The sequence below is a fragment of the Bos grunniens genome, chromosome 7 (genome assembly GCF_055505025.1).
Source record: "Bos grunniens cultivar Pamir isolate PY7600 chromosome 7, Bosgru_T2T1.0, whole genome shotgun sequence".
NCBI classification, from domain to species: Eukaryota; Metazoa; Chordata; class Mammalia; order Artiodactyla; family Bovidae; genus Bos; species Bos grunniens.
Window position 1 is genome coordinate 6,120,889 of NC_141171.1, and position 7,867 is coordinate 6,128,755.

Sequence of the window (7,867 nt, forward strand, 5' to 3'; positions counted from 1 at the left end):
ATGGATGGGCTGAGCGTAGCGATGGCAGCCTAGGCGAGGGCGGTGATCTCCAAGGGCAGGGGCAGCCAGGGCTGGCCTCGGAACAAGGGGACCAGTGTGGCTGGTAGGGCCGAGGCTGGAGGGGGAGGGGCCGGGGTCAGGAAGGTCAGATCCCACAGGGCCTTGTGAATGTGGGAAGGAGTCTAGATTTTCCTGCAAGGCTGACAGGGAGCCCTGGGGGGGTTGGAGGCAGAGAGGACCAAGACACAGTGACATCAGGAAAGGATCAGCCAGGCCTAGTGTGGCAGGCAGAGCGGGGGGAGGGAGGAGGGGTACTGGGCAGCCCCTGCAGGTGTGACAGGTCAGGGGGACTGACGGGGGCTTGGGTCAGGTCCCTGGGTCAGGTGGGGTCTGATTACAAGGGGACAGCAGACCTATAAGCCCCTGTAGGGGCTGGGATCTGGGTCCTTCCCTACAGACCAGTGAAGACTCAGAAAGTCTTCTGGGAAGCAGGTCTGGGCAGGCAGAGGGGGGCCCTTTGCGACCCCCACTCTCTGATCACACAGTCCACCTGTCACTGTGCCCACGTGGAAAGCCACCTTGAGAGCCTAATATGGGCAGAGCTGTGGCGACAACACACACAGGCCCTGCCTGAGACCAGGCGAGCAGCCCCCAGAGGACAAGGGAACTCCGCTTGGCCCCTGGTGGCTCAGATGGTAAAGAATCCACCTGCAGGGCAGGAAACCCAGGTTCGATCCCTAGGTCGGGGAGTTCTCCTGGAGGAGGGCATGGCAACCCACTCCAGTGTTCTTGCCTGGAGAATCCCATAGACAGAGGAGCCTGGTGGGCTACGGTCCATGGGGTCGCAAAGAGTTGGACAAGACTGGGCAACTAACACTTTTTTTTTCACTTTCACAGAGCCTCAGGTAGGGCTTTGGGGGTTGCAGTGCTAGCTCCATCATGGTGGGGGTGGGGCGTGGGAGGGCGTGATCTTCTCCTAGGGGACACCTGACATATATGGAGACATTTTTGGTTGTCACAACTTGTGGGGGGGGTGCAACTCACAACTGGTGGGTGGAGGCTGGGGTCACTACTGAACACCCTGATGGGCAAGAAGGCCCCACCACAGACTATGATCCAGCCCCAGTCAGCACCAATGCCAAGGCTGAGAAAAGATGGTTTGAATAAATAAAAAAACAAAAGTTTGCACACTTTAGGGTCTCTCCAGGGCCTCAAAGGCATGTAAGATGCTCGCATGATTCCAACTCCGTGTTCACCTGACCACACAAGATACAGAAGGAGGGAGCAGGAGAAGGCGTGAGAGGGAGCCGGCCTGGTGGGGTAACTGCCCGAGCTGCTGGGGTCACCTCTCCCTGTCAAGTCACCGTTTCCACTTTCAGACACGTGTTCCTTAGCCTCCCCATCTTCATCCTCTCCTCTTCCTGCTAATCCAGGGGGCAGACTCCCTGAGGTCTACGGCGCAGGCTGTTTTTTTGTGTGCATCATGTGGCATGCTGGATAGTGGCTCCCCAACCAGGGACTGAACCCACACCCCTTGCATTGGAAGTGGGGGGTCGTCACCACTGGTCGACCAGGGAAGTCCTGTGTGTCACTGTTCTGATAAACAGCATTTCTACATGACAGCCAGGGACTCTGGCCATCTTCCCAAGCAGTGGCCTTGGAGCCTGGCACACTCGCCAGGAAATGAAAGCCCCTGGGTGCACCCATGGGACCTGAGATGCAAAAATCTCCAAATCTTCTCTGCTCGGCTCCCCAGGTTCCATCTACCCTTGAATGGGATGGAGACACTCTGAGAGATGAGTGGGAAGATCCTGGCAGAGCCCTCCTGGTCGTGATGCCGTTTGCACCCCATTCTCGAGAACGCAGCAGTAGCATTAGGGCTCCAACTCTTTCTCTTCATCAGCCACTTCAGGCCAGGCCCAGGTTCCAAATCCACCCAGTGCCAGGCACTTCACAGCCCTCACCAGGCTGGGAATCTGACTTTAGTGGGCATGACTGCTGACCAGACACCTGTGCTTGGGCAGAGAGACCAGGGCTACTCCTGTTGCTCAGCACACCTGAGATCGCCAAATCTGTCCCAGGCTTGTGGACATTTCTTGTGGAATGATTTTCAAGTCTTCCAGAAACTTCTTTTGTCTCATCACCTGTGGAAGCAGCTGGTCCCAAAGTCACTTTGTTCCATGAACGGAGTTGATTTTGGACTCCCCCTCTAGAGTCTGGCAAAACTGAGGACAGGGACCCCCATATACCTCAATTATAAACTTTGGCTAGCCCCTGGGTGGGCACACACTGTCTCCCAGGTCTGGCTCTAAACACATCCCTAATAAAGTCCCACAAGATCCGCTCCCCATGAGTCATGTTCTTGCCTCTCTATAGTCACTTCAAGTATAAGGACATGTGCAAGATCTGGAAAATTCCCTAAGAGGGCACTTCCAAAGGTGACGTGGCCAACCTGCCCATCTCCCCTACAATGTTTGTTTCAGTTAATGAGACAAAACTGAATCAACTTTTCTCTATCTGGATGATTATCTATCAAAAATTCCCTTATTAAATGAAATTTCCCCTACTAAATTCATTTCATAAAAAATGAAACCTGTCTTCTACCCAGTGTCCTGAACCGTGTCCCCCGCCAACCCTCTGCTGGCCCCCATAGGGTTTCCCTGGTGGCTCAGAGATAAAGAATCTGCCTGTAATGCAGGAGACTCGGGTTCGAATCCTGGGTTGGGAAGATCCATGGAAGAGGAAATGGCAACCCACTCCAGTATTCCTGCCAGGAAAATCCCATGGACAGAGGAGCCTGGAAGGCTGCACTCCATATGGTCACAGAGTCAGACACCACTGAGCATGCACCTGCCCCCCACAATTCATTATATTGAAGTCCTACTGTTCCAAGGACCTCAGAATGCAACTGTACTTGGACACAGGACTTTTAAAGAGGTGATTCAGCTAAAATGAGGTCACTAGGATGGGCACTGATCCAAAGGGGCAACTGGACATGGACTCACACAGAAGGAAGATGCGGTGAAGACTCAGAGAGAAGACGGCGAGCGACAAGCCGAGGAGAGAGGCCTGCGTGCATCCTTCGCTCGTGGCCCCTGGAAGGAACCAACCTTCACACCTTGATCTGGATTTCTGGCCCCCAGATCCACAAGACAATATGCTTCTGTTGCTTGCGCGACCCAGCTTGTAGCACTTTGCTACGGTGGCCCCAGGAAACCCGCACAGGCGGCGACGACAGTCGTGAAATGCTCGGAGCTGGTTCCCTTTTACGCACACAACCTCAAGGAACAGGGCAGAACTGGGATGTAAACCAATGAGTCAGCCCAGGACAGCTTATTCACTGCTCCGACTAAGCCACAGGCTGAACGCTTGAATCACTGCTTTATTTATCATCGGGACTCAGGCTCAGAGTCCCGACGAGGAAATGAGTAGAACCCAAACTCATCCATCGGCTGCGTTTTTGAGACGTGCCTAATCTCTGGGGCCCTTTTGGGGCCAAAATGAAACAGGCGACGAGGTGACGTGGGGGTCTCTGAGCTGCAGCCGGCAGCGGGCTGGCTTGCTGGGGGCCCTGGCCGCGCTCAGACAGAGCCCTTTGTTCTGTTTCTCCGTCTCTGGGACGAGGGCAGAGAGAAGGGCCTGTCTTGCTCGGCGGGGAGGCCGAGCAGGGGCTGCCTGGCACAGTTGATTGGGGATGCTGGCTACACAAAGGGCCGGTGGATGGGGGCTGGGGCAAGGCGGCCTTCAGAAGGGGTTGGATGGCCCCAGAGTGTGCCCTTTCTGCCCCCGGAGTTAAAGCAGCAGTGTCAAGGTCGGGGAACAAGCAGAGGAGGATGCACAGAGAGCAAAAGTTAGCCTGTGCTTGAGAACGGACCCGTGTCTGGAGCCAGGAGGGCAAATGAGAGAAGATAACGCAGCTTCGAGAGCCACAGTCATCTGGGGCTGCCTCCAAAGTAGCTCTTTGAGAAGAGAATCGAATACCTCTAATCTCGGAAGAAAAGCAACCATTTGTTCTGAGACAAGGACGGTGCCTGCAGAAATCCAGGTCAGTGGGAAGACAAAGAAGAGAAAGACAATGGCATTTGCTGTGGCAGCGAATGGCGAGTGCTCCAGCTTACCTCCTCTTCCTCCTCCGTGCAACATTCTCAGGGCACGTTCCCTAACTCCCCCTTGGTCCATTCCCAGTGGTGTCTCCTTTTTATCGGGACGCCAGATTAAGAACTGAGTGGACGGCAGAATTCAGTTGCTGGCCTCTTTTCCCCACGCCTGCTCTTGGCAGCAATTTGCTGGGAGCCCAACAAACACCAAAGAGTCACTGAGGTGATGGTAGGCCTGGTGGCAGGAACCAGCTTTTACTGGAGAGTTCCCGTCCCTGGGGGCACACACAAACCATGTCTGGAGACACTTTGGCTGTCACAACTTGAGGTGGGCATATGCTACTAGCATCTTGCATGTGAAGGCGAGGGCTGCTGCTCTACATCCTGTGATGCACAGGGTGGCCCCCACAGCAAAGAAGGACCTGGCCCCAGATGTCAATGGGGCTGCAGTCAGGACACCGTTCCAATAATTGGGTCTTTAGCAAACTGAGCTTTCTAATGATCCTTCACGCTTCTGGAAAGCACAGGGAGCCCTCTCTGAAGTCATCACCTTCCTGAGCCTCAGTTTCTATATCTAGTAAACGGGAACCACAGTCTCCCTGCTGATGCCTGGCAGAGTAAGAGAGTTGGGTATGAAAGTGTCTATCACAGCAGATGTTCAATGAAGAGCCACACAGGGACGTACTTATGTGGTTCCCTCTTCCGGCTTGGTTCAACACCTCCGTATCCTTCAAGCCTTGGCTTGTGGCCAGCCATCTCTTCTGAGGAAACCTGCTGGAATCCCCTATGCCCTGAAGCTTGAGCTGGTCATTCCTGATTCTGTCCCCACAACTTCTTGTGTCATCTCTGCTACTGAACTGACCAGTTACTGTGAACTCCATCATGCCTGTGGGGGGGGGGGTGGACCACCAGAATGTCCCTCCATCAGGGCACGAGGGCTCATCCCTGGCACTCAGTCCACTGTGTCTGACACAGTCAGCCCTTGCTTTACTGAACTCTGGACCTACTCAAGACACACAACTTCAGGAAGACAAGGAATGGGAAGCAGTACGTTAACAAGCCCCCCTCCCCCAGGGATAGAGAACAGATCCTACAGTGAAATAGAAAAGGGTGATTCCCAAGTCCCCTCCTGCTTCTCTGAGTCACAGGCCTGAACTCAACAGAGGGTCTCACCCAGGGATTTTCAGCCAGAAGGATGCAGCTGAAACCCTGGGAATGGGTACGACGTGTGAAAACACGTTTGGCACTGCAATTTTCTACATGGAAGATAAGGGAGTGGTACAATAATCATTTTGAGATATATACTGTAGGATGGAAAAATGGGATTACTGCAGTGGGGCTGCATAAAATTAGAGGAGGCTGTGCGCTAGAGAAGCCAAGGTTTGGGTTTCAAAGTTGAGAAACACTGACTAGGCCAACCTGTTCATTTTGCAGGTGGAGAAAGACAAGAAGATTTGATTGGCGGTTAGAACCCCCAACACAGGACCCTCCATGAGAGTGTGCCTGGCCACACTCCTGGTACAGGAAGGAGACAATAGCAGGGCTTTGGAACCAGAAGATTCTGGTCCAGTTCATGAAGGCAGAGGGCGAGGGCAGGGGGGATGGGGCGGTGGGGTGGCGGGGGAGTCCTGGCCAGGGCAAGTCCAAACGCAAAATCTGCAGGAGGCATGACTGTGGGCTCTAATCATGTGTTCTGGGGAAACAAGGCTGAGAGTCTCGCTTACAAAAGTTCCCTGAAGGCCAGAACATTTTGGAAGTGTTCGGGTGGTTATCTTTCCGTGGCCTTCTTCACATTCAAGCTGTCCAGACTCCTGTCCTGAACATGCTATAAATCCAGGCTCTCTAGCCCTTCTAGCAGATTCCAGACAAGGATCCCCAGGGTTGGGAAAGAAAAGAAATGAATGCTGATCAAAACCATTTACTGCAGGGACTTCCCCTGGTGGTCTAGTGTTTGGGACTCCGAGCTTCTGATGCAGGGGACCTAGATTCAATCTCTGGTTGGGGAACTAAGATGCCACATGCTGTGTGATGCAGTCAAATTAAATAAAAAAAAAATTAAAAAAAAAAAAAAAGCAAACTGTTAGCGCAAGGCCCTTGCCAGAGCCAGGCCCATCAGACAACTTTTGCAGCTGGCCATGTCACCTTCCATGCTCCCGGATGCCTTGAGGGTCTGGGGACTCTAAGACTAGGACATATCTCAGGAAGATAGGATCTGGTACGCTTCAACTGTAAGGCACAATGTCCCCCAGCAGCTCCCACCTCAGACAGAGGTGTGGGAGAGGCTTTTCCTTAAAGATTGCTGGTCTACAGAGCGCCCACCAGAGGCTGTGCCTGTCCTGGGTTGAGCTCTGGGCCGCTGGAGAACAAATTTCCTGTATGTCATTTTACCCATTTAAGTCCAAGGATGCAACTGGGAGGAGGTGGTGACAGCCTAGCACATGTGGGTGTGTGCACACCCACCCCTGTCGCCTCTGAAACCCAGTTCCGGCCCCAAAGCGGGGGCCCAAGAACTCCTTCCTTGCTCCCTAGAATCCCCAGGCTCCAGCCAGTTCAGTCTTAGAGGGAGCGTGCTGGGTTTTCAAGTTCTGAATATCGCTCAGAAGGCGCTGGGACTAGCCTGGCTCACCCAGCAGTTGAGGGGTGATATCAGTAACAGGCTGAATCAAGAGGGGAAGATGCGTCCCCTCCTCAAATCTCCATGGGGTGTACGCCAACATCTGAACGGGGCCACTCTAGTCCTGTCCTTCCCTCCTCCCCTACCTCTCCCTGGACCAGACCTCAGTTTTCGCCATGGCTTCTACCCCTTTTCTGCCTCCTCTCCCATCCCCCATTTCCCCTCGTACCGGCGGCCACGGCACCAGTGGGTCCAGAGCCCCTCGCATTTACTGAGCACCCAGTGAGTCGCAGGCGCTGCCCTCCCGCAGGCACCATCCGTCTACCTCTTCACCGTAAGCAGACGCCCCCAGGCCGACCTACACCTCTTCCTCCCAACGCACCCCGGCTGTTCCCCCACCGGCCTCGCTCCTCTCAACCCCCAGCCTGGGCCTCTCAACCCCGCCTCCTTGCCGTTCTCTCTCCCAGCCCCGTTTCCTGCGACCCCCCAACTACCACTTAAGCCACGTCCTCTTCAGAGAAGCTGCTCAAAGCCACAAGATCTGCCCTCACACCCGCCCAAAAACTCCCTCACAGCCCGTCACATCAACTTTCTCTTTTATCGTCCGGTTCCCACTCCGTCTCCTGCAAACTCTCCAAGACCCTCACGCTCATTCCCGCCCCCTCGACCCCTGCCTTCGCGAGACCCCTCCCCACTAACCCTTAGTCCCATCTTTCTCTGCAAGGCAGCCCGCCGGTGCGAGCTTCGAGATAGAACATTCAACCCGCGGCCGCCAGGCACTCACCTGGGCCTCGGCCGCCGCGCGCCGCCGGTTCCCGGCCAGGTCCCCGCCCGGCCGCCAGCCCGCTGCTAGTCTGGCCGCTCCGCCCCGCCGCGCCCGCCGCTCCCCCGCGCGCTCCAGCTTCCGGGTTCCGGAGGGGCGGGCCTGGGGGGGCGTGACGCAAAGCGCCAGGGGGCGGAGGGCCACGAATCTCCGCCCATCGCTTCCGACTTCTTGCCCGCGCCCCCGCCCCCTGCCGCTGGTGGGCGAAACCAAGTGTGAGGGGAGGCCATAGAGACGCGCGCGCAGGAGGCGACCGCTCTACTCAGGGTCACCCCTCTTGCGGCGTCGCGATATGGCCTGGTCCGGGAGAGGGCGGGGGATTCGACTTGAGAG

At 55.5% G+C, this 7,867-nt stretch overlaps 1 protein-coding gene across 30 annotated transcripts in view; it reads right to left on the minus strand.

Annotated features, from left to right (window-relative positions):
- The window catches only part of MYO9B (myosin IXB), a 107,821-nt gene extending 100,186 nt beyond the window's left edge, over positions 1-7,635 (minus strand). For all 30 annotated transcript variants that reach the window (XR_015166526.1, XR_015166525.1, XM_086408572.1 and 27 more), the window contains exon 1: positions 7,496-7,635. The gene's annotated coding sequence lies outside the window, so the exon portion shown is untranslated. The remainder of the gene's footprint in view (positions 1-7,495) is intronic.
- Positions 7,636-7,867: the final 232 nt, after the last annotated feature.